At 37.9% G+C, this 27,160-nt stretch overlaps 1 protein-coding gene across 1 annotated transcript in view; it reads left to right on the top strand.

The window, feature by feature from the left end:
• The window catches only part of NCOA2 (nuclear receptor coactivator 2), a 289,674-nt gene that overhangs the window by 83,841 nt on the left and 178,673 nt on the right, over positions 1 to 27,160 (top strand). Inside the window, exon 2 of the mRNA XM_068983427.1 lies at positions 19,901 to 19,957. The gene's annotated coding sequence lies outside the window, so the exon portion shown is untranslated. The remainder of the gene's footprint in view (positions 1 to 19,900; positions 19,958 to 27,160) is intronic.

The following is a 27,160-nucleotide window of genomic DNA, read 5'->3' as shown; positions in this document are numbered from 1 at the left end:
CCTTTGTATTATCAACAGCTGGATCATCTGTCCTTTAGCCAGCAGTAAATGTCTTACCCGTTTTCTTTTTTTAAGGACAGCTCTATTTGTTTACTGTTGTTGGCAGTGTTTGGCGTTTGTTGCTGTTCCAATACTCTCTAGTCACAGCCAACGGGGCTACGCTCTAGTTTACCCATTTTCTAAAAGATGCATAATCAAGAAGTGATCTGTGAGACACAGTGCGTTGTCTTCATTAACTCTGCACAACTTCTTTACCCACCACTATTGTACTGAACTTGTTGGAGACTGAGGGCTTTGAAATGAATGAAAAGTGGCTCCAGTGTCTGTGAGTGAGTAGCATCAGTCCTCAGGGTTTCACAGGGTTTATCAGTTCTGTGCTGCTTTCAGATAAAAGGACTTGAAGGAAATGTCCTCTGGAGAACACTGATTACAGACCAAAGCTGCACCTCTGTCATCTACCCGAGGAGACCCACATCCTTGGGAGATGGCTACACCCTCAAAGTTAGAAGGTAGCCAGGGAGACAGTGGTCTTCTTCCCACCTATAGCAATACAGTTATAATTTATGCAATGCAGTCTAAAAAAAGAAGCCAAACAAATGATGAAGAATAGTTTCACACTGCTTAAATGCTGGTCATTTCCACTAGACTTACTTTTTACAAATTATATTTTACATTTAGGAAATAAATGCCACTGGCTTCCATATTGGAAGAACATTTCAAGACCCTCACTTGCCAGTGTTTTTACTTGAGATGAACGTGTGTCTAGGTTTTGGTTCCAGTCTATCAATCTGCAGAGCACAGGTTTCTTCAGTTATTTCTCTCACTGTGGCTTTTGATGCCATGGAGTTTGGGTACTTTCATCTTTTTGAAGTGACCTTCAGAAAAATGTTGTTTGTTATTATTTCTCAAGTGATTTTAGATGTGTAGTACTCCTTAATCGAGCACTTGAAGTCTCTCTTCATTTGCACAAAGGAATGCTTCTTTATTTACTGTATAACTGAAAATAGGGTAACTATAGGTTTGTGAACATACTATACTGTGATACCTTCTTGTGAGTCTTTTTGTGATATTCTGTGCTTTATTTTAAAATATGACTTGTTCATGTATTTATGGACAAGGAAGTAGCTTTTGAAATTTACTCTCTATCTGAAAGCTGTTTATGACCTGGTTAACAGAATGACTTCCTAAAATGTAAAATAGATATAAGGTGGTGGGGATGGGGAAACATGTGTAAACATTTAAGGATTAGAAAGAACTGAAATATCTAAAATGTTCTAGACAACATCACAGACTGATTCTGTTTCTAAAAAAAATTTTTTTAAATCTACCTTTAAAGACAAATACATAACTTATCCTGCTATTTTGTTCATTTTTAAGCCAAAATCTGATTTTTGTGTTACATGAGCATTAAGTTTTGTATACATGAGAGGAAGGGTGAGGTTCGAGACTAGGACCCCAATCTCTTGTTTTCTCAAAATAGCTCTTTTCAGTGTTCCGTACCGCTATTACACAAGTCATACCTCTTTGCTTGGAGTGGTAAGTTATACCACTTTTAAAATACCATTACTAAAAACAGCTCAAGTTTCTAAGCTGCCTTACATTTTCAAAAGCATTTGAAAGTATTTTTGGACGTGCTAAACGTTATTAGTTGAAAGTACAAAGGAAGTGTGTTTGGTTAATTTTGTATTAGGGAACTCAGAGTTGTCTGGAGGAAGGGTTAGAACTGGCTAATTCCTTTGGGACTTAAATTCATCAAGTTTTACAAAATCATGAGCACAAGATAAATTTGGATGATCTAATTAGCCTTTGTCTCAGAGTTTACTATTGGGATGGGCAAAAAGTTCGTTCAGATTTTTCTATTCGATGTTATAAAAAAACCCAAAGAAACTTTTTGATCAACTCCATATTTTATAAATAGGGCAAAGAATCACACTTATGGTTACTTCCATGCTGCTGTTAACTGGGGCTTATCAGTGATAAGGTAATTTGTTTTATCTTTACCTGTAAATGTTTCCTCCCTGTTTTGGACCCAGATCCCTATAGTAGTTTAAGACTGATTCAAATGTTATTTCTCTGATGAACATTTTCTCCCAATTACGTATGTTTGTTAATACACTCTCAATCTGAATTGAGATCCTCTCTCAGAATCTTTAAGCATCAGTTCTGGGTATTTGATTTAGTGTGACAAGTGGAAGAAACCTGTTACTATGAGGTCATTTGTGTCACTGAGAGTATATTTTAAGATTATGAGAAGATTTGCCATAGTTCTCTATCCTGAGTTGCTGTTGATTCTAAATACAATATTAGGTGAGCAACTTTTTAGGAAAAAATAAACAGTCGTATTAAAAGTACAAGTTGTAAGATACTTCATTTTTTTTTCCAGAAAATATGAAAATATATATCCTCACAAAGTAAGGACAAACTGTGTGTTTTATTTAGCAGATGAATATATTTTTAAAAAATAATAGAAGTATTTTCCAAGAGGGGTTCATTGGAACCGAAGTGCGTTAGAATGTCAGTTAATTTTTTTTTAATTCCAAAAATGTGTATTGATCAACAACTGTGGAAAATGCCACATTAAACTAAAAAGCTTATGTGTGTTGTTCAGTTTACAAATACTGTATTCCAACACTGGTTTTACCATGCCCCCCCCCTTTTTAAATATTTATTTATTTAATCTGGCTGTGCTGGGTCTTAGTTGTCTTAGTTGTGGCATTCATGCATGTAGGATCTTAGTTCCCCAACCAGGGACTGAACCCATCTCCCCTGCACCTCAAGGCAGATTCTTAGCCACTGGGCCACTAGGGAAGTCCCTGGGCTCCTTTTTGTCAAGGAATTTACATCAGTTAGGCTTCCCTTGTGGCTCAGTGGTACAGAATATGCCCACCAAGCAGGAGATCTGGGTATGATCACTGGGTCAGGAAGATCCCCTGGAAAAGGAAATGGCAGCCCACTCCAGTATTCTTGCCTGGAGAATCCCATGGACAGATGAGCCTGGCAGACTGCAGTCCATGGGGTTGCAAAGAGTCCGACACAACTTTGCCAACAGGCTTTCACTTTTCTTCATACATCAGTTTAGGAAACTTTAATATATGGTAATACTTTTATTATGTGTTTAAGCTACTGGAATTTTCTTATTCCAGGAATCTTGAAAATTAATTCTGAAACATAACGGCCTAAAATTGTTATCTTAAGGGAATTTAAGACACGTGACATTGTGACTTAAAGAAGCAGTCTAGCCATTTAGAAGTAACGCCATATTTTCTTCCTTTTTATACTGGCATATAGTTTAGTTGGTAGTTCTTGTGGACTTTAAAGGGGCTTTTCTGGAAATTTGAGCACTGAGTCAGGAATCAGTAGATGTGATTTCTAGTCTTGTTTGGCTGAGATTTTTCCTCCGTTCTGACTTACTGGCATTCTGTCATACTTACTCAGTCTACCTCCCAGAATTGTTGTAAAGACAAAATAACAGAAAAGGAGTCAATCTGTAGATTATCTGTCAGATTCAGAAAATAATTGTGCCTTAATGAAGCAAGTGGAAGTTGGGAATGTCTTAAAACCCTGTTTAGATGAATGACTTTTTATCTGACGTTGGTAGACTGTGTTAAAAATCTACTTTGGAGATAATCATGCCAGTCTTTTCTCATCATTGAGGAAATTGAGGCCTTGGGCTGGTTAGTGATTGGCCTTGACCTTCATTAGGGGCCCCCCTGGAAGCCGGCCAGGTCTTCTGCCTCACCCATACTATGCTGACATTCAGGCCCGTCTAGAAGAGGGAAGAAAGTGAAAGTTGCTCCATCCTGTCCAACTCTTTGCGACCCCCATGGACTGTAGAACATGAAATTCTCCAGGCCAGAATACTGGAGTGGGTAGCCTTTCCCTTCAGGGGATCCTCAACCCAGGGATTGAACCCAGGCCCATTTCTCCCACGTTGCAGGCAGATTCTTTACCAGCTGAGCCACAAGGGAAGCCCAGAAGAGGGGAGAGTGACCTGTTAAAAAAGTGACTCCTGCTGTTTCCTCTTAGATACTGTTACTTTTATAATGGAATATTAGTAGTATCATTTTGAAGGTCCTAATTATATTCTTGTTCAGTACTCTGTTTTGACTTTTATAGTATACTTTGGATAAAATATTAATGATTACCCTTTAGCCATGAGAATTTTTATTCTTCTGTGTCATGTTTTAAAAAAGGAATTCTGACAAATTACCATGTAATGTGCTAAAATCAGAATTATGAGAGAAAAGATAAACGCAGGGCCATTTATAATTTAGGTTACTGTTTTATTGTTACTTCCCTTTACTATTTTGACATGTAGAATTTGTTAATATACCCACTACCATACCTTAGGAAGAAAAAAATGGAAAGATACGTGTTTCTGTGTGACCACTGCATGAAAGCGTTATTTTTTTTTTCTTTGCCTCAAGTACTTACTAAGACAGAAAATAGCAGTGCTTATTTTTATTGGCCCCACTTAAAAAATAAGTGAGAAATAAATGTGTTATCAGTCAGCACACATTTGCCAAGTACTTTGTACGGAGGCCTTGTGCTCGGTGCTGATGAGTTTTAAGACGTACTACACATGGTTTTTTGTCCAAGAGGCCATGTACACACTTATTTACCATTTTCTTCTTTTACAGTGTGAGATCAAACATTATCCTGCATTTAAAAATACCTGGGAGAAGAATTTTCTCTATTTGCATTCATTTCGGCTCCCTGTGAAATTTGAATAGAGAAATACTACAAATAGAAAAAGTGTGAATAATTTTAGAATCCTGAGAATAATATTATGAAAGGTTAAACTGTCTATGCTTTAATAAAAGAAGCAGTTAAAATTATTTTAGTCACTGGAATAATAAGTGTGTTTGTTTAAACAGTAGCCGCACACCTAGACAGAAATAAATCTTGTTAAAACAGCAGCTTACTTCTGACCTTACTTGCTTTTGCTCATTCTGGTTCCCCAAACCTTGACTGTAGTAAAGTAGCCAAGGTCTACTCGGCCTATTTGTAATTTAATCTTTAAAAGGTTCTTTAACCTGATACTTTATGAAGAAAAATTAAAAAGGATTAGTTACGCATGCCTTGAATTTCTAGCCTAAAATGAGAACCTAGAGTATGCTACAGTTAACTGAGGCATGTTTCCTTACTACAAACTACAAATGACCTTTTGTTGGATTTTGATTCACTCTTGACTTCCTTCTCACAGAAGAACTCAAACCCTAGGTCACTTTATGAGATTGATCTGCATTTTGATTTGCTCTGAATCGTTGATTGTGTTATTTTTGTGAAAAACATCAGAAAGTATGCAAGAAGACACCGTGATACATAGTGCGTTGAAGTTCCTTGAAGGCAGGTCTTTTCTTTTTTTTCCCCATTTAAACCCTCTCAAAGAGCTTGTGTATATCCCTGTTTACAGGGTATATCTTGGTATTATACATATTTTCTGGATAATTGCATGAATGGATTTACATTTATCTTTATGCATTGGAATCTTCTTTGTGTCTGATGCCATTCTAGTTTCCAGCTAGTCTGCCTAAGACATTTCATTTTTGCTTTAAAGTCTTTATTAGTATTTATGAAAGGGGGTTAGTTTTATTCTGGGTATCTGTTGCTTAAAGCAACAGCTTGTTATCATCATCTCATCCTTGTGTGGCTTAGGAATTTGGACGTGGCGTGGGCCGGATGGCTTGTTGCTGCTCCCCCAGGTGTGGAGTCTCTGCTGGGAAGATCAAGAACTAGAGGCTCAAACAGTGTGGGGCTGGCTAGGCATTTCATTCTCTTTTTGACATGGCCTCTCTCATGCCAAGGTTTGGCTTCCTCACAGTACAGTGTCTTAACAGTAGTCCAGTTTGTGTAGCAGCTCAGGACTGTGAGATAGAAGGTTCCAGTGTTCCAGGCTGGAGCTCTAAGGCTCCAAAGTCCCAGAATATCACTTCTGCCACAGTCTTTTTGGTCCAGCCAATCCCTAAGGCAGCTGTCGTTTCAGGGGTAGGTGGTTAAACTTCATTTCTCAATGAGAGGAATATCAAAGAGTTTATTGCTACCATTAGTTTTCCATAGTTCTGTTCTTTATGTACCATTTGTCATCATCATTATTAACCTTATTAGGCTGTGGTTTATCCTAGGATGTTCGGCAAAATGTCTACTTCTGTGCACTTGGGCATGATAAGTCATCTCTTCCTGTCTTTACGTTGTAGTTGTGGCTTAACTACCTGTGCGCTCTTAGCCCCAGACCAGAGAGAGACAAATAGAAAACTGTTAAGTATCTTTGGGTAGAAACAAGAACTTCTTGAATGCAAGTTCATGTTCAAAATGATTTTTCCCTGTGGTACCAGATAGAAATTCCTGTGTGTGTGTGTGTGTGTGTGTGTAAAATTTCATAACAGGTAGGCCAGTGTGGTACCTAGAGATTATGGTTTCATATACAATTTTAAAATTTCATATGCTATTTAAAAATCTAGGCAATTGACATAAGATTGGCAAATTTTGGATTTTTTCAAGTCATTACATGAAAAAAAATAACCATCTACTACCACCTTTTAAGAAAATAAAGGGAAAACTTAGTTTCACAAAAATAATAAGCTCATAATCTAATAATGAAGGAGAATCCTCAAAACTTTGTTCTTAAGCTACATAGAGACACATTTTGGGAACCACTGCTAGAGCCTTATTTTGATTTGTCAGAATTTTTTAAAAATAAAAGTCATACACAGATGATTTTTTTAATCACATTTTATGTCCATATTTATTATGTAAGTAATAGGGGAAATTAACTGGTGTCATGGCCCTTACAAAAAGCACCCATTTTAGTATATGTCATTTAGATTCCTTTTCAATGCAGAAAGATTTTAGTTTCATTAGGACCTATAAAACAAAGTCAGATTTGCTAACTAAATATAAAACTACCAAATCAATAAGCTTTAAATTATTGGTAGCCATGCAGTATTGTGTGGCTGTGACAGTCTTGCTGTTTACAACCTGTTGAGGTCTGGTACCTTTGAGTCTAGCATGTGCTGTTATTGGCTGTGTGACAGTATTTCATATCCCCTCTTCCTTATTTTTTTTTTCTTGAACTTATAGAAAACTTTGTCCATTAAGGCTTGATATCAAAGACATTAAAATAATACTAGTCTCTAATTCCAGTTGTAAGCACAAAAGCAAGTACTGAAATTTAACGGCAGTAGGCTATCAGCTGTATAATGGTCATCCATATGAATTAGCAGATCCCTTTGTTAAATAACTTAGATTTTCATCAGAATGAAAGTATGATTTCAAAAAGTTTCATGGACATTTACATACATTCTGAGTCTGTGGGGCGCCTAGTTTGAGTGAAAATTCAGCACCAATAGATTGTTTTCCTGTCTCCCTCCTTAGCTTTTAGAATTGTTTTATTTTCTTTTTAAAATGAGATTCCTTATGTCAGATAAAATCCTCATTTTGTCCTAGCCTTTAAGTATTTTTTCCTTCACTCCAGCTTTTATGCTACAACATCATAGTGTTTCTTCCATTCTCTGCTTACATAAGCACAACAAGCCTTTATTGAATAATCCTGTTAGCGAAACATTTTTAGGGCAATTCATTGGATTGTATTGGGTGAATTCACTGGGTGAATTGATGCTTGGGGCAGTTTTTTGTGGTTGCTGGTTGTTACAAAGCATCTTCTTGATGTCAGACCTTTTTTTGTGGGAAGAATGAGCTGGGTGGACCATGGAGTGCAGAGGAGTGGAACTAGACTGAAAGAACAAAGGAATCAGGGTGGAAGTGGGGTGGAGGGGCAGGAGGTGTGGGTGTGGTGGTGATCTTGAGCTCGGAGAGACCCAGATGCCACCAGCAGGTCTTCCTCTTGCTTTGGTGAGGATCACTTACCTTCCCTGATTTTCACCTTCCTCACCTACAGAATGGAATTGATAGATGCCCATTTACGGAAAACATCAAAAATAATGCGTGTAAAGTTTGTATCAGAGTGGCTGACACCTGATATTTAACACAAGGCGGCTCTCATTGCTTGGCCAGCATGTTAGACTGCTCATCTCCAGATCTTTCAAGTTGTGTTTGTATCTTGTGTTATTCGATATTTTACCTGTAAATTCTAGATTTACAACTAATTTAATATACAAGCCTCTCTCATATCTTTTTGGATATGTAATACTCTTCTTTGGTGGGAAGGCCAACACATATTTGATGATGATTTCCGAAGCAGACAGTTCAAACATGAGGGCAAGGCCAGTGTTTTTAGGATAATATTTGTTTCTGGGTTCACAGAAACTCCTTTAGTCAGAGGGAGTACTATCAGTGTCGGGAGAGGTACTTAATCTCTTTGAGCCTCAGTTTTGCATCATAAAATGGTGTAGTTCCAATAGATATTTCCAGCTTTCTTCCATACCTAAATTTTGATGCGAAATGATACCATCACCAGAGGGTCTGATTTTTTCCACTGTGACTCAAAGTATTTGTTGAAACCCAGACACAGAGTAGAACGGAAAATTGCCTCTTTTTTAACAAAATGGGAAACTCTGTATTGGTCCTCACAATAAATCAAATTTCTGACTCAGTGTCTTTTTTTGATACATTTCTTCTTCCTGGCTGTTGGATCCATGGATTGACTCTGAAATCATACAGAGAGACAATGACAGTTGGGCTAGGTAGTAACTTGTACTCCAAGGATAAACTGAGTTGCAGTGCTTTTCTCCTAGTAGTCTCAAATTTGGAATGCCATATTCTTTCTAGAACTCTGTAAAATTCTGCTACACTTAATTATATCACATAAAATTGTAATTGTACTTCAAGGGAAAAAGAACTTATCTGTGATAAAAAATTAGGCCTGTGAACACATATACACTGTGAGCTGTTCTCAACTTGAAAATTAAAATGCTGTTGTTTGGGTGCTTGCTTGTTTTTTTTATCTTCAGTAGATCAAGCTGCCGAGTCACAGGGCCTTGAGCCAGGCGGACTCAGGTTTAATATCAGCTCTATGCACATTATTTGAGTTTAGACAAATTGTGTCACCTCTTCTTGGTTATAAAATGGGTATTATATAACACCTTCCTTTTAAAGAAGACACTCTCTTACCCTCCTTCATACTGTTTTTATTTTTTTTTAAGAATGTTCCCTTTTTTATATTGAACCGATGATTATCTTAATGTGGCCATATACTGTTGAAAGCAGCAGCCTCCCTGGAGGGGGTGAGAATTGGGTGAGAATTGACAGTGACAGTCATCTGGGGAAGAAGCTGGTCATTCAGTTCAGTTCAGTCGCTCAGTTGTGTCCGACTCTTTGCGAACCCATGAATCACAGCATGCCAGGCCTCCCTGTCCATCACCATCTCCCGGAGTTCACTCAGACTCACGTCCATCGAGTCGGTGATGCCATCCAGCCATCTCATCCTCGGTCGTCCCCTTCTCCTCCTGCCCCCAATCCCTCCCAGCATCAGAGTCTTTTCCAATGAGTCAACTCTTCACATGAGGTGGCCAAAGTACTGGAGTTTCAGCTTTAGCATCATTCCTTCCAAACAACACCCAGAGCTGATCTCCTTTAGAATGGATGGGTTGGATCTCCTTGAAGTCCAAGGGACTCTCAAGAGTCTTCTCCAACACCACAGTTCAAAAGCATCAATTCTTCGGTGCTCAGCTTTCTTCACAGTCCAACTCTCACTTTCATACATGACCACTGGAAAAACCATAGCCTTGACTAGATGGACCTTTGTTGGCAAAGTAATATCTCTGCTTTTCAATATGCTGTCTAGATTAGAGAGGAAACAAACTCAGAAGGGACTTTGGTGGACAGAAACTTTATGCTGGTCCCTGTGATATGGGGGCTTCCCCAGTAGCTCAGCAGTAAAGAATCTGCCTGCAATGCAGAAGACATGGGTTCAGTCCCTGGGTTGGGAAGATCCCCTGGAGGAGGGCATAGCAACTCACTCCAGTATTCTTGCCTGGAAAATCCCATGGACAGAGGACCCTGGTGGGCCACAGTCCATAGGGTCGCAAAGAACCGGACACAACTGAAATGACTGAGCCCAAGCTGTGTCATGGTATTTGAGGACACTACTGGGTATTGGGAGATTAAAGACCACCCCACCCTTTGTAAACAAATCGTAGAGGTATTTTTCTTCAGATGGCATAGTTTTAATGTTACTTCTGATTCACTTCCTTTTGTTACCCCACAGTCCTAAGGTAATTATTGTGCACATTTGTGTGGGTTGTGCTCAGGGTTATGAGAAGAAGCTTCTAGGCTCATTTTGTAACAGAGTGGTCATTGCAGTTAGGGTGAACATCCAAGGAGAAGGTGAGTTTCTGAGAGGAGTTTATAGTCTTATTCCCTCTCCCTGAGTGGATTTTGTTCCTCCTTTGTTAATATTTATAACAGGATTTATATTTTATTGCATTAAGGATGGTAGATGTGTCTTCTCACACTGATTTATTGTAAAAATTAAATTTATAATCTGTAGTAATCCTCACCTTTTCTGGCATATACTGTAGGCTTCAGTACCTATTCCCATTTCAGTGAGGATGAAAGGGAACATTCAGGCCAAAATGATCCAACCCTCTTGGGAGGAAAACAGTTAAAATTTTACTCATAGTTTTTGGGGGCCTTTTATTTTGGGGAGACTGGTTGGTTGACAGGTTTGCATGTTCTCGTCTTAGTGGGAGTCATCTCTGAACCTTTCTTTTATGTTTAAAAAAAATTAATTTCTGCCCAATACATTGCTATTTCTTTTCTCCCCTCTAATTCTCTTCAAGACTGTTATTGTGTGTTTTTGGCTGAGCACCCTAATTAAAGCCCTAGGATTTCTGCAGGAGCAATGTTTAAAAGGTCACCTGTCCAACCACAGGTTGTCTTCTTAATCAAAGACGGAGGAAACCTTACCTTTGCCCTCAAGAAGCTCACAGTCTAGGCGGGATGTGTGTGTCTGTCATGTCTGACTCTTTGCAACTCCATGGATGGTAGCCTGCCAGGCTCCTCTGTTCATGGAATTTTCCAGGCAAGATAACTGGAATGGGGATCTTCCCAACCCAGGGCTCAAATGCGCATCTCCTGTTTCTCCTGCATTGGCAGGCAGATTCTTTACCCCTTGAGCCAGATTTTAATATAAGCTAGTCATGATAGTGATCATTTGCATATGTTGTGTCCAAATCCTTTTTTCCTATCACTTGTCAACACTTTAACTTTTCTCCAGTCTGCTTTATGTCTGTATCATTCTGATGAAACTCTTCTTAGGAAAGTCATGAGCAATTTCTGCTCTAACTCAGGTAGACACTGTGCAGCTCTTGTGCAGCCTCTCTTTCCGGGAAGTCCCTCTTCAGATTCTGTGCTAGTCTCCCTCCTGTCTCTTAGGTAATTTCATCTCATTCTCCTTGGTTAGTTCCTTTCCTACATAATTTTTAAAAGAAGGATTTCCTTAGGGCTTTATTCCAGACTCCCAGCTCGTTGTTCTTTAAACTGTTATCAGTGGATTTAAATGATGTTTTCAAGTTAGTGACTCTAAATTTAGTATCTTTAGTCATCTCTCAAATTGGAGGCATGTGCATTCAACCACATGTGAGTTAATTTTTCTTCTAGATCTGTCTCTATGTGAGAATACTGCTCTTTGTAGAGTTAGTGTTTTGTGATAGTTGCATTACTATGTTAACTCTGGTCATGGTGAATGAGAGACAGACTTGAAAGGAATGGTCATATGAGGTATGCGAATTTGATGGGTATTTTATTTTTCATCATATCACACATATCAGTTGTATGTGTGTACCTACCTGTAGCTTGGGTGCGTGTGTATGCTCAGTCATGTCTGACCCTTTGCGACCCCACAGGCTGTAACCTATAGCTTAGGAGTTTTAAAATAGACGATATATCCCTTTCTATATAACTATTTTAATTGTAGCTTACAAGTTTTTAATACTTAGTATGGATGTGAGAGTTGGACTGTGAAGAAAGCTGAGCACTGAAGAATTGATGCTTTTGAACTGTGTTGGAGAAGACTCTTGAGAGTCCCAGGGACTGCAAGGAGATCCAACCCGTCCATTCTAAAGGAGATCAGCTCTGGGTGTTGTTTGGAAGGAATGATGCTAAAGCTGAAACTCCAGTACTTTGGCCACCTCATGCGAAGAGTTGACCCATTGGAAAAGACTCTGATGCTGGGAGGGATTGGCGGCAGGAGGAGAAGGGGACGACAGAGGATGAGATGGCTGGATGGCATTACCGACTCGATGGACGTGAGTCTGAGTGAACTCCGGGAGTTGGTGATGGACAGGGAGGCCTGGCGTGCTGTGATTCATGGGGTGGCAAAGAGTCGGACACGATTGAGCGACTGAACTGATGGATGAGAAGTTATGAAGTCATAAATTTCTTCACTTAAAATTGAAGTATAGGTGATTTACAGTTTTATTTAAGTTTCGTGTTACAGCATAGTGATTCACAGTATTTAAAGACTATACTCCTCTTGTAGTTATCATGGTGCTTCCCAAGTGGCACAGTGGTAAGGAATCTGCCTGCCAGTGCAGGAGACACAGGAGATGTGGGTTTGATCCCTGGGTTGGGAAGATCCCCTGGGGGAGGAAATGGCGACATAAACCAGAATTCCTGCCTGAAAAATCCAGGGACAGAGGAGCCTGGCTGTCTACAGTGCCTGGGGATCACAAAGAGTCGGACACCACCGAGTGACCGAGCACGCGTGATTATCGGAAAGTTTTGGTTGTGTTCCCTATGTTGTACAGTATATCTTTATTTATTTTCTGCATAGTAGCTTGTACAGCTTAGTCCCTTACCCCTGTCTTTTTCTTTTCATGGAAAAGCATTTTACTTTCTTATTTTTATTTTTTATTAACTTTTATTGGAGTATAGTTGCTTTACAGTGTAATATTCCTGCTGTACAGCAAAGTGAATCAGTTATACATACACCCCCTCTTTTTTGGATTTCCTTCCCTTTTAGGTTGTCACAGAGCATTGAATAGAGTTTCTTGTGCTCTACAGTATGTTCTCATTAGTCATTCATTTTATATATAGAAGTGTATATATGTTAGTCCCAGTCTGCCAGTTCATCCCATCCCCTCCTTCCCACTTGGAATCCATATATTTGTTCTTCACATCTTTTATCTCTATTTCTGCTTTGCAAATAAGTCCATTTATCATTTTTCTAGATTCCACATAAAAGAGAGATTAAACATATGTTTTTCTCTTTCTGACTTACTTCACTCTGTATGGCAGCCTTTGGGTCTGTCTGTGCCTCTGCAAATGGGACAGTTTCATTCCTTTTTATGGCTGAGTAATATTCCATTGTGCACAGCTTCTTTATTCATGCCTCTGTTGATGGACATTTAGGTTGCTTCCCTGTCTTGACTGTTGTAAACAGTTCTGTGGTGAACACTGATGTTCATGTATCCTTTCAAACCATATTTTTCTTCGGATGTATGCCCAGCTCCCTTACCCCTATCTTGCCCTTACCCACTTTCCCTCCCCCTTGGTAACCACCAGTTTGTTCACTATATCTCTGTGTCTTTTTTGTTATATTCACTGGTTTGTTTTATTGTTTTAGATGCCATGTATAAAGAGTTTCATGGGTTAGGAATCATTGAACTCTTTAAACAAAGAAAGAAAACATGAGCTTGTCTATAAAGTATATATAGAAGTATATTGTCTGAAGTATATTCATCAGTTAACTTATAAATTATTCTTCTGTAGATTAGATGTTATTTTTAGCACCATTAACTTAATATTTGGGAAAGAATTTTACCTTGTATATGTAGTACACTTTCTTTACATTATTAAGGCTTTTAAGGATATTTTATCTAAAATATGTTTTATATATATATATATATATATATATAAATACAGTGTCCTATTCAGTAATCTGAAGTAGTTCTCATAGGTAAATCTTGAAAGTAAGACTTTCCTCTTGATGTTACATGAGTTGAAACATGCCGAGGTAAAGGTGTTTTCTGTCCAGTTGTTCAGTTTTTGTGCTTCTCAGCAACAAGTGGAAAAATTAGTGGCTTAAACTGTTGAAAAATCTCAAGTAATCTGATCAGTGCCCCTAGCTTTCTCTTCCTTTCCCCATGTGTCCTCTTTGTTCCTATCGCTGTGTCTGGCTGGCTTGTTGACTGAGCTGGTGCTGGCTAAATCACAAAGAAGACCTACATTGGAGCATGAAGTATGGTGGCTCCCTTTTTGTTAGTCATCTTTCCAGTGGCTGGTTCCATGTACTCTGTTGTCCATCAAAAATCAAGTTGGTTTTGTTACGATTAGAAAGTATATTGTTTGCATACTGACACTGGTGTTGATGACTTTCTCTTTTTCTTTTCTCTATTTTGCTTTTTGGCTGTGCCTCACAGTATGTGAGATCTTAGTTCCCCAACCGGGGATCAAACTGCTGCCCCCCTGCATTGGCAGCCCAGAGTCTTCAACTACTGGATCACCAGGGAAGTCCTGATGACTTCCTTTAATTGGTGGCAATCTTGAGAAAATTATGAGGCTACATTTGAGTCAGGAAAGAAATAATGTCCCGATTTATTAACAATGTCAGCCTGGGTGGTGTGAGGAACACACTACTCTTGTTGGTACCATATCAAAAACTCAAGGTGGCTGTTTTAAGGCCGATCACATTTTGGGCCACCTTTTTCAAATCAAATTGCCAACAATGATAACATTATCAAAATTTTCATAATAGCCTAGGGGGTAAGAGCAGAATAGACTCAGCAGTCAGACTCTGGGTTCAAATCCAGGCTTTGCTGCCATATCAGCTTTGTGGCCTTGGGCTTCATCTCAGTTAAGTTTCTGAATCTACAAGGGAGTGATGATAGTGGCAGTACCTGCCTCATAGGATTGTTAGGAAGATTAAATTAAGTAACACATTTCAAGCCCTTTGCCCAGAGCTCTCAATGATAGTTGTTACTTGTGGTGATATTAAACCCAAACAGCAAGATATGGCCGTTCCCTTACACTACTAAGTTAGAAGGTGCTGTCTTAGCCACTATTACACACATGACTTCATTTTGTTTCTGGCTTATTTTCCTTCCTCTGGCTCTGTTCCTTTTTTTTTTTTTTTTAAACAAGCAAATAAAATATCACGTGCATCTCCTCTAACCCTCCCCTGCCTTTTAGAAAATCATCAACCTATTCCTTTAATGCTGCCAACAATCTTTTTTAAGTGATGTTAGCTCAGTCCCGATTTCTTTTTCTTTTCCTTTTGTCTCAAAGTAATTGTGTTAGTTGACGCTCTCCTTGGCAAATGCTCACACCACCATTTGCTACTGTTGGTTGTTGGTTTGGTCACTCAGTTGTGTCTGACTCTTGTGGCCCCGTGGACTGAAGCCCCCCAGGCTCCTCTGTCCATGGAATTCTCCAGGCAAGAATACTGGGGTGGGCTGCCACTTCCAGTCAGTCCCCACTTGCATTCCCTAACCCAGGATACCACAGGTCTGTTTTCTGTCCCTGTAGTTTTACTTTTTCTAGGAATTTCAAGTAAGTGAAATCGTGTAGTCTGTTGTCTTTGTGTCTGGCTTCTTTCTTCAGCAAAATGTTTTTGAGACTCATTCATGCTGTGGCATATGTTAGCTATCCATTCCTTTTTATTGTCGAGTGGTATTTCATTGTATGAATGTACCATATTCTGAAAAAGATTCATTCTCCAACTGAAACTTTTGAATTTTTTTCAGCATAATTGATAAGAACATTCATGTACAACTCTCTGTATGGTCCTCTGTCCCTGAGATGAATGAAAACACACCTTGATGTTAAATCGTTAGGTTAGATGATGAGAAACTTCCAAACTGTTTTCCAAAATGACTGTACTATTGCACTTTCCCACCAGCAACGGATAAAATGGGAAAGTTCTAGTTTCTCCATATCCTTGGCAATGCTTTGGGTATTTTACTGGATGGGCTTTTGTATTTTGTTTTGATTTTGATTTCCATTTTCCTAATGGTTAATGATACCCAATATTTTTTGATGTACATTCCCTGTGACATATATATATAATGTCTTCACATATTTTTCTCATTTAAAAAAATTGAACTGTTTTATTATTGTGAGATTCCTTTATTTATTCTATGTACATCCTTTATTATGTATTTAGCTCTTTATATATTCTAAATACATAGGTGTTTTCAGATAATTATTTTGCCAGTATTTTCTTCCAGTCTGTAGCTTGGGTTTTCATTTGTTAAATTATTTCTTTTGAAAAAGAGGAGGTTTAACATTATTATTTTTCAAGTTTTTATTTATTTGTTTATTTGGCTGGGCTCTTCACTGCTGAGAGTGGCTTTCTCTAGTTGCAGCGAGTGGGAGCTACTCTTTCTTGCAGTGTGGGCTTCTCCTCTCTCATTGCAGAGCACAGGCTCTGGGGCGCGCAGACTTCCATAGCTGTGGCACGTGGGCTCAGTAGTTGTGGCTCCTGGGCTCTCCAGCGCAAGCTCAGCGGTTGTGTTGCACAGGCTCAGTTGCCCTGCAGCATGTGGGATCTTCATAGATCAAGGATCGAACCTGTGTCTCATGCATTGGCAGGTGAATTCTTTACCACTAAGCCACCAGGGAAGCCCAGAAGTTTTAATTATAAAGGAATTCAGTTTTGTGTTTTTCTTTTATGGTCTTTAAACAGTTTTTTTTTCTTTTATACCTTTAAAGTATCATACCTAAAATATTTTTGCCTAATCCACAGTAAGTTTCTCCAACTGCTTTCTTTTACAAGCTTTGTAGCTCTTATTTCTAGATCTATGATGCTATCCATTTTGAGTTGATTTTTCCCAGAGTGCAAGGTAAAGGTTGAGGTTCTTCCTCCCTCTCATATGTATAATCAGTTTTTGGTATTATGTTTTTGGAAAGACTGCCCATTTCTTCACTGAATTAACATGTCACCTTTATTGAATATGGATTGATATAAATGTGTGAGCCTGTTTTGGACTCTGTTCAGTCCCTACCTCTTTGATTATTATAACTTTATTGTAAGATTTGAAATCAGGTATTAATATTATCTTTCTGCTTAAAGTTTTAAAGCCAGTCCTCATTCAAAAAATGTCTCAGCAGGGGATTTTCCTGGTGGTGCAGGTGTTAAGACTGCACTTCTACTGCAGGGGCACTGGTTCAATCCCTGGTCAAGGATTGAAGATCCTGCATGCTACACAGCATGGCCAAGGGGGAAAAAAAATCCCATCAGACTCCATGTGTATGCATGTGTCTGGGCGATTATGGGCAGAGAAAGCTATTAAGACGTCTCAGGAAAGATCAGTTTTACTTGGGCTAGGCTAGGCTTGTCATTTACAGCTAGCAGCATTTATTCTGCTAAATCACACTTGGCAGAATCATAATTATGTGTAATGCCTGCCATGTACCAAGTGCTTTGTGTAATTATCTCATTTAATACTTTCAGGGTGGTGCAGAGAGGACATTATCCTCATTTGATAGTTGAGTCCACAGTAACATTTTTGAGGTCACGCCTAAGCAGCTGGCTTGTGATGGAAATATTAACAGCAGCAGTATTCACGTGAGAGAGCCAGGTTTTGAAACCTCACCTATTCGATGATCTTAGCCCCAGGTTCTTTTATCTGCTCCAGGCAGCTTTTTTTTTTCTATGGAGAGGAGGCTTACCTTTTTGGTTTATACAGTGGAAGTAGTAGTGGTTGTGAGAGAGAGGACATGTGTATCCCTCTGTCATTTCCTGCAGGGTTCCTCTCTGTCACTCTGCCAGGCTCAGGGTAGTCTTCTGCTCCTCCTCCCTTGAAACTCCTGAAGGAGCTTCCTAAAAACTGTCAGGGCTCAAGAAGAGTAGGAAGATGTCGGTTTCCTATAGGCTTGTCATTGCTCGAACTGTCACTTTAAATAGCTATTATTTCCATGGGCAGAGGAGCCTGGTGGGCTCACAAAAAGTCAGACACAACCAAGCATGCACACAGACACAGAGACGGTGACTTAGAAAACATTTTGTAATTCTATGTTTATAAGTATTTTATTTGTTCTTCTGGTTTAAGGTGTCACACCGAGGTATCATAATGTCTTCATGTTTTTATGCATCGTCTGCCTTCATGTTTTTATGTATTTTTGTTTAGCTTGGATTCATTAGCACTTTTTCCTCCTTATATTAGCACATTCAGAAAAGCCTTTGTGAATGGTATAGATCAAGCCGTAATTGGTTTTTTGGGGTTTTTTTGCCGTAATTGTTTAATGTCATCATTTCTACTCATATCACAAGTTCTAACTCTTGACTGTTGCATAGTGTGATGTCCTTGAGCAAATTAGTTGTTGGTATAGAATTAGAATGGGCTTAAGTAGGTCAGCATAATGAGTGTATTTACCCCAGGAGCACTGTATAGAATTGATGACCCCTATTATGTAACAGTTTATTGCACACTGCTCATGGACTACCACTTGAGAATTTGTTCGTTTTATTTACTATGATAACTTCTTATTTGCATATAGACTTCCTTTTGTTTTTCATGAATCATCTCTGCCTGATTCCCTAGCTGCATTTCTTTATATATGATGGGCTCCAGCCTGAGCAGGTCCTGGTAAAAATGAAAGTGCATTTTCCCCCATTTCTTTCCCCTTTAGACCTCTCAGGTTATGAAATCAGATGTTTCTAGTGCCCTAGAACAATGGCAGTTTGAGTATTAAATTAACATTAGGGTTTTTTCTTTCTTTTTTTTTTTTTTTACTGTTAGGTTCTATTTATTCTAAAGAATAAAGGGCTCAGAAGAAAGTTAATACTCAAGCCTGATAATGATTCAGAGTATGAATTATTACAGATTGGTGTCACCTGAAGGGAAAAAGTACAGTAGCTCAGTTTGTAAAAACATTCCTTGAAGCTGATTAAATCCAGTAGCCCATAATAGCTAAAATGAAAACATACTACTAGCAGTCCTGCAGTAGCAGTTGTGCAGTTTTTCTTAGATCTGTAATGTACACAAGAGTGGTAAACGTTCATACACAGAAAATCTCATAGGCACATATTTGCCGTGTTCATATTCTGGGCTGTGCATCTTGAAGGAAACTTCTTAGGTGCAGTGTAAGTGACCCTTGTGTGGGTCAGAGGAAGTGTGTGGTCCTTCATTGCTAAGTTCTTCTCAAAGGTACAGGCCCAGAAGAAACTTGGGGAGCTGTTGCCCTCATTATTGAAAATGTTCAGTTCTTACTTTCTTAACCACTCTTACTTCTGCAGATTGCCGTAGATAGCATCATTTTTATGGTTATTTAAAAATTTGTTTTGGCTCTGCCGTGCGGCATGCAAGATCTTAGTTCCCGACCAGGAAATCAAACCTAGGGCCCTTGCCAGTGAGAGCCAAGTTCTAACCACTGACCCTCCAGGGAATTCCCTATTGCATCATTATACTCTAGACTTTTTAAAGTTATTCATTTTTGAATGTCTTTGTTTAAGCAGTTACGACAGATTTTTATTTCAGTAATTTCAAGCCATTCTTTTCCATAGAGGTAAACTGTAAATCACAGCAACGTAAGATCAGTATGCGAGCTTAATTAATCATTTCATTAAATCATTCATTCATTCATTTGGCAAACATCTCTTCTGCACCGTGTTACTGTGGAGTGGTCTTTAGGAGTGCCATGTAAAAATGGGTAGCTCGGGCCTCCTCTGCTTTTATTCAGTGAAGTGCTAGTGATTAGACAAGCAGCTACCAGAAAATGTAATATGTTTTATGTCGAGAACTCAAAACTTGATGGGTAGACACCTCATAATTCGCTGAATTGGGAGATACTGAAATGTGGCCTTGTCTTATACTAGTGTGGACAAATAAAAGTTGTACAGCGAGTCTGCTTCTTGATTTACATGGTGTCAGTGAGTTACTGAGTAGAGAGATGTTATTAATGAGTATTACCTACATTGGTTTTAAAAAATACCGAATCTAATGAGTCTGACAGGATTCTGCATTTTTTGTTCATATTTGTTCATTTCTTTTTATTGCAGATTTCTCTTGGATTTGACTACACATTTATAGATCTTCTGCACTGTGTACAGTCACAGGTGAGTTAAAAGAAAGCTTTCCTGTTGGTATATTCTGATTTTTAAGTATAATCAAACATTTAAAGTTATTTACAATTGAGCAATATAGTATATAAATAAAATGAATGTGAATTTTAAAATGTAGTACATTTGTCTACATTTGTTTTGTTATGAAGATTCAGTATCCACGTTTTAGAAATATTTGAAGGTAAAAGGACCATAGCTGTTTATCAGTGTTTGTTGTGTGTATTTGGGAAGAGTTTACATTTACCCATTGGATGAGGTGAATTATAATTTCGTAGCCTGGCAAAATGTGTATATTTATTTTTTATATGTAAATAAAAGAATGGTTGCTATAGATTTTGGCAGCAAATTTCAGTCTTATACAGGTAGATTTAACAAGCAGGCTCTTCTGGTCCAACCAGTCTGAAATAGCTTCTCAATCACTCCTTCTTATCACACAACTCTGATTTATTTTTATCATAATGTTTATGATCATGTGATATAGTTTTATTTTTAGTCTCTCCTACTAGAATATAAATTCCATGAACATTGGGGCCACTTTTGTTAAAAACAGTATCTGTATCTTAGAATAGTGCTCATTGAATAGGAAAGACTGAATAAATGTTTGTTACAGTAATTATTGGGTAATAGATATTAAGAATTGATTTATATTCAGAGTCATTGAGCTCTGCATCTGTAAATACAAACTAGAAATAGTTATTCATACTTTTCTCTAAATATGAAATTAATTTCTATCACATACTTTTTAAGTACAGAGCTCTTAAATGCTCAGAGAAATTATCTGTGTTAATCAAGTATGATTAATCAGGGTAGAAGTCAGAGGATAATGCTTCCAATTCTGTATTTTGTCAGCAGCCTAGTAGATTCTTAGGATTAAGTGATGTATAAATCTGACGCAAGTGTGGGAGCTTCTCGCCTCCTTACTCCATCATGCTACTATGATGGAAATGTTTTATGATACCTTTATGGAGAACAAAGTTTATTTGACCTCAGCTGTCTAGTTTTAATCTCTGAAAACCAAACAAGTTACAATTTCCCCACTACCTGTCAGTGCATACAAAATGTAATTTACTTAAGTTGTGCTCTCTTTGTAGACTGAGGGAAATTTGGGGCCATTTTTCTGCTCTCTGTGTTGATATTTGAATTCATTATTGAAGGTAGCTATATGCATAAGTTGACACAGCTGCTACCTTGTGTGGTTGGCAGTTATTCCTTAAGTGTCCCAGGATGTTAGTCACTACTATTGGTTTGTCACCTTTCATTTTTTGTATGCATTGTTTTTTGATCTGTTTGACCCTCTTTAAATACTGGTCTCTCCTTCTGCCATCATGGTTTTTCATTTATAGAAAGGACTAAGTCTAACCTCTAGGCCTTTTTTTTTTTTTTTTTTTTAAAGTTAAATTTTGGGAATTACACAGCCATTTCTTATTTATATCTAAGAATTCCTTTGATAATACTAAATAACAGCAGTTATTACTTATAGCTCCCTCACTGTGTGCCAGGCATTATGTAAGTGCTTTTCATTATCTTCAGAATAACAGATAAGGAAATTGAAGCTGAGAGAGGTTAAGTGACTTTTTCAAGGTCATATCAAGTAAGTGGCAGTTTGCCACTCCAAAGACTTTGATCTTAACCCCTGAGGTCCATTTTTCTGCCTAAGTAGCCTTAAATACAAGCATATTTGTGGCAGTAAATGTAATATAGGAACATAGTATTCATATTTGAGGACCTAAAATTAATTTTAAAATAAAATATTATGGAATATTTTGCTTATATTTCATTAGTAGGTCTTTTAACCTTTATTTCAAACTGTATAACATGACGACTTATTTGAAATTTAATGATGCCCTAAACAATTTAAAGTCCCACTCCGGCACTTTTAATTTCGTACTCACTTTTCGGGGGCAGGTGCATGGGAAAAAGCCATTTGGATTCATTTTGTTGTTGTTGTTGTTAAAAAAAATATGGTATCCTATGAATCAGAATTCTTTATTCCTTGCAGTATTATAAATACTGTGTTGTGAGTGGCATCTGTGATTTGTTGGATAAATCACTTTTACAGAGAACAGGTTGTGTGAAATATTGTGACTATAGAATTACTTAGAACCCTTATCTTGGATGGTGTCATAATTTATGTCTCTATGGAGACTTATTTTAATTATTTAAGAAATGAAATGACATAACTTTGAGATAAATCAGAACTTTATCTTTCCAGAAAAGAACTTCAGCTTTCCTTATTTAGTTTATTTTCAAGGTTGAGTAGGATATATAATACAGAAATATTTTGAGTCTCAAATATATAATATACTGTTGTTGTTTAGTCACTCTGTCCTGTCTGACTCTTTTGTGACCCCATGGACTGTAGCCCGCCAGGATCCTCTGTCCATGGGATTCTCCAGGAAAGAAATACTGGAGTGGATTGCCATGCCCTCCTCCAGGGGATCTTCCCAATGTAGGGATAGAACCCGCGTTTCCTGCACTGGCTGGCAGCTTCCCTTACCACTGAGCCACCAGAGACGCCCTATAAGATACTGCACATGAATGTACATTAAAATTTTGATTTGAAAACATGATTAAGTATACTTCTTCACATTTTCCTAAAGGATTCTGTCTCTGAGTGTAAATGCAAATTCCAGGTTTGAATAGTGGAAGAGAATTCTGTAATTTGAATTTAAAAATTTTTTTAGTTGCCTGGACTGTGCTTCCTAATCTATAGCTTCATGAGTGTTGCCATTGTAATCTCACATTTTAAGCATTTTTAAGGTGGGCCAATAAAAATTTCTCAGAATTGATAGTCAAAACAGGAACGTTAGATAAATCTATTTTGACAATGTGGCCTTGAAGTGTAATATTCCCTTTGCTATGGAAACCTGAACTCACTGTGGAGTCATATATATTGTGTATTTATTTATAAGTTTATTTTCTCTACTATAGAGATATCTGGGGTGGGAACAGAATGGGATGGGTGGCTGAAGGTTGTTCATGCATGCTAGGTTAGATCTCAACTCTTCAGTACCAACATGGAGAGAGAGTTCTCCAAAGTACAGTAAAGCATGATATACCTCTTGTGGTATGTTGTATATTCAGTGCTAAACACTAAACAGTATATTAAGTGTATCAAGACATAAAAGAAATTATGTCCCCACTAGTTGAAAATACATTTGAAATGAGTATTTCTTGGATTTTGAATTCCTTCTTTGTTCATAGGCATGAAAAGATTTGTTATTAGGTGTCAGATTTATCTGAGAGGTGTGTAAATTCCCATGAAGACAGGCAGCTTGATTTGACTGCATATCTGAGAAAATCAGTATTATTCTAAACAGAAATGTAGTATATTAATATTTAAATGCTTTAGGCAAAAATCTGCCAGCATTTAATTGTATTGCTGTTTTGGTGGTATTTCCTTCAGATGTCAGCAGTATAGGCACTGTGATTTGGAAAAATAAATATTTTGACAGTTGATAAAATGCCCTTGGCCATTTAGCTATTCAAACTGGAATCCTGAGCCCACCCCCAGTCCCCTGGGTAGAACCCTCTGCTCCTTGTATGTAGAATGGACCCAGGAAAAAACAGGCTTACTGGTCAGTTGAAATTATCTTCCAGTGGGTGTTATTGACACAAAGCCACAGTTGGAAACTATTTGTGTGACATGCCAGTTTTTAAAGCATTTTTCCTCTTACATTTTCTTCCCTTTTTATGCATACATTCATGTAAACAGCTTGGTTTAGTTTTTCCCCATGAAACTACATTCGTTCAGCACCATTAACTTTCCTTTCTCTCTTCCCTCCCTCCCTTCACCTTCAGGCCATCCCTCCTTACTTCTCACTCTCTTCTCTTTCAGAATATTAATTATTTATTTCCTGTTAGTCTATGCTAAGTGCTATGGGAAATATAAAGAATACCTACCCCAATGTGTTAAACTGGAAAAGGAGTACTGCTGAATATTTAACTCCATATTTCCTTGCAGGTTCTTTCCCCATTGAGTTGGCTTTCTGATCTTTCTCTTAAAGAAGAAAACTGAGCCTTGATTTCTGAATTATATGTCTGCTTCTGCTGAAAGTCTTAATCTATGGTAGAGATCAAGGCAATAGCAACAACAGCAAAAGCTGTCCCTCATAAACAAATGTCCTGTTTACACGGGGGCAGCAGTGCTTGCAAAGTGTGCTCCTCGGAAGGTGCACATTCTGGGAGGTAGGTGAAGTTGAGACAGTCGGAGAGTCCAGGCTGTCTGCGTGTAGAGCAGGGGTCCAGACAAGCAAAGTGATGTCAGCTCAGTGCATTGTTGAAAGACTTACCAGAAATAGGGCAGAATCTGGTTTTTATGGTTCATTCAAATGCTAGAATAGCAAAATTTAGAGTTGCAGAAATTTAAAAACATGACTTTTTATAAAATTCATCAGGATGTTTCTTGGGCTGTAAGTTGAATTTCAGTGTAGAGAGAATTCACTGGGAGAGCACTGTGTTTTTTTAATTGATAAACTCTAAGTGTGACTTCTATTGGCATTACTGGTATTCTTTGAAAATAATTAAAATTAAAAGTACGGCCAGTCTAGGGCTTCCCAGATGGTGCTAGTGGTAAAGAACCTGCTTGCCATTGCAGGAAGTGTATTGATCCCTTGGTCCGGAAGGTGCCCTGGAGAAGGGCATGACCACCCACTCCAGTATTCTTGCCTGGAGCATCTAATGGGCAGAGGAGCCTGGTGGGCGACAGTCCATAGGATCACAAAGAGTCAGATACAACTGAAGCAACTTAGCATGCATAGCATGACACTTCAGGTTCCTCTTAAAAGCTACTCTCAGCCTTGTGGGATTAGATGGCTAATGCAAAAGTATTGCCAGTCCATACCTTGTGTTGATCTTTTGAGTTAGCATGTCTTAGAAGAAGTAGCACTGGAGCTAGAATCTTCTGAGAAAGAAGTAGAGATCTATAGTATAGGTGTATGTATGCCTGAGAGTGGGCAGAAGTGGTTGCAGATTGTTTATATTAATAAAACTTATATTCTCTTGCCATTTTTTGTTACTGGCCTTTAGATTTCAGTTCAAAGTTGTATGTTCTACTTAACCTGAAGAATAGAGTTGTTAGCTTTAGGGAGAAAGTCTGCGATAAACAGAATTGCACATTTGTGCCACTGTAGTAACAAGTGCATGGCATTTAATGTGGGTCAGTTTCTAGGGTAAAGAATCTGCCTGCTCATGCAGGAGACACAAGAGACGGGTTCGGTCCCTGGGTTGGGAAGATCCCCTGGAGAAGGAAATGGCAACCCACTCCAGTATTCTTGCCTGGAAAATTCTGTGGATAGAGGAGCCTGGTGGACTACAGTCCATGGGGTCACGAAGAGTCAGACATAACTTAGCAACTGAACACACACACACACACACACACACAAGGAATTTTAGCTATGCCGTTCACTTTCATTTTGGAAGAAGTGACAGATGTATGTTATTTTCTGGACAGGTGTTGAATTTGAGTCAACTGATCTTGCCAAAATTTCCTTAAAGAAAAAATAGCAAATAAAATCAGGCTGCTTCCATTAAACACCTCATAGTTTATTTTTGAAGCACAAATCATGCATGTTGTTTTCCACTGTTCATAGCATCTAAATGTAAGGGATAAATTAAACATTTATTTATAAAATTATCCATATCCATAATGATTACGTAGCACTTGCCTTCCATCCTCCTTCCCTCCATCCCTCCCTCCCTTTCTTTTTTTCTGTGTTTCTTTGCTGTTGGGATATAGAGGTTTCTGTTGAGACTTCCATTGCTAGCTTGAGACTCAGAAAAACTGGACATAACCTGAAACATTAACAGTGAATTTTGAAACTTGTGACTTTAACCCAATTTTGCATGTTAGGTTTCTCAAAGCCTTGTGTGCTACTTCATGAATGAATCATTGGTTTCTTCAGTCAGTGGATATATATTTTTTTGTTCTAGTCACAGCTAAAGTTCTGCCTTCCCATCCAAAAAGAGCCAAGGGGAAGGAAGAAATATGTAGCATTTAATAATGGCTTTTTAACCATATACTATAGATGTATGTAGTCCAGTTTTAGAGGATCTCTTATTTTGTCTCCAGGCAAGGTTGAGAGCTTGTTGTACCATAGTCTGTAGACTTATTTGCCTTTATTGCTTTTGGAAGTATTCAAAAATACTGAATTGATTTAGAATTGATAATTTGAGGCCTTTGCTTTCTTTAAACCACAGTTTTAGCCTTTTTGGTGCCAGTTAGATAGACATTTGAAATTTTGTGGTCTTCACCTTGAAGGATGGGTAGTCTGTTAGCTGTCAATATTACGGCATTGGAGCCCAGTTTTGTTGTACCTCCTTGAGAAGAGCAAAGGACCAAAAAGCATGGGTGTGATAAGCTGGAGTAAATTTCATCAGACAGATGAATGGGTGAGCTTGTAAAAGACTTTACCGTGCTTGTATGAATACCAAGACTTTGACTTTTTAACCTAAACTGTGAAAGAATACCTTTGAAGAAACAACTGTGTTGTAATTATTGAATTGGTGCCTTAAGTTAGAATAGAGAAAATAAGACTGGAGGAAACAGTTTACCTTGCAGTTTCTTTGAGTTCTTTGTCACTAAAAAGGCTGTTTGATCTAGATTTCTAATTCTTCCTTTTATATGGCAGTTTTATTACAGTTCAGAAAATAAACTATTTGCTAGGTTATAAAATAAAGTTTGAAAACTGTATGGTGGTTACTGATACTATTATATTTGAAGGAAATGGAAATGGAAATTTCCTTTGACTTGAATTAAACATCTGTTAGACAAATTAAGTTGGTTTTATGAGTTTTACTTATATACAATAGTAGATTTTGTGCATGAACCCAGTGGAATCTTGATTTTATTTTTGACACTAGATGCTTTGGAACATTAAAATTGTCCCCTAATGTAGAAGTTAGATGTTTATTGTTGTTACTCCTTCAGAATATTCCCAACGTTTCATAAAATCTTTATTGTCCAAGAGGTAAGTTATTACTTCTTTGAACTTGTTGACTGATACATGATATATAAGTCAAGATCCGTCTCAAACTTTTTCATTAAAGAGAAAATATTAAATCTTAGTCTTTGTAACATACTGCTATCTTTTAACTATATTAAATATATTGTGATTTTAACATATCCTAAATTCCAGTCCATATTGCTCTAAACCATAATGTGTGCTCACTTTATCTATTTCCCATCTTTTAATTTTT

Source organism: Capricornis sumatraensis, chromosome 11, assembly GCF_032405125.1.
Source record: "Capricornis sumatraensis isolate serow.1 chromosome 11, serow.2, whole genome shotgun sequence".
NCBI classification, from domain to species: domain Eukaryota; kingdom Metazoa; phylum Chordata; class Mammalia; order Artiodactyla; family Bovidae; genus Capricornis; species Capricornis sumatraensis.
This window is presented reverse-complemented; position numbering and strand designations above follow the sequence as displayed.